Source organism: Mandrillus leucophaeus, unplaced genomic scaffold, assembly GCF_000951045.1.
Source record: "Mandrillus leucophaeus isolate KB7577 unplaced genomic scaffold, Mleu.le_1.0 Scaffold38, whole genome shotgun sequence".
NCBI classification, from domain to species: domain Eukaryota; kingdom Metazoa; phylum Chordata; class Mammalia; order Primates; family Cercopithecidae; genus Mandrillus; species Mandrillus leucophaeus.
In genome coordinates, this window is record NW_012104031.1 from 5986510 (window position 1) to 5986966 (window position 457).

Below are 457 nucleotides of genomic sequence, written 5' to 3' on the forward strand. Positions count from 1 at the left end.
CCACTTACACTCCACTCCCATGCAGGGAACATTTACCCACACTCCACTGCCATGCAGGGAAAAGCACCCACTTACACTCCACTCCCATGCAGGGAGCACTCACACACTCACACTCACATTGGGACCATATAGACATGCCAATAACCTTACATGCAAACCTTTGGGATGTGGGAGAAAACCACAGTACCCAGAGACAACCTACGCAGACATGGTTAGAATATACGAACTCCGCACAGACTGTGACCCCAGCCGGGAATCCATTTTTTTCTCATCAACATTATGACGCAGCCAGGCATGGTGGCACAAGCCTGTAATCCCAGCACTTTGGGAGGCCAAGGTGGACAGATCACTTGAGCCCAGGAGTTTGAGACTAGCCTGGGCAACATAGTGAGACCCTCTTCTCTACAAAAAAAAAAAAAAAAAAAAAAAGCTAAAATTAGCCAGCCCTAGTGGCATG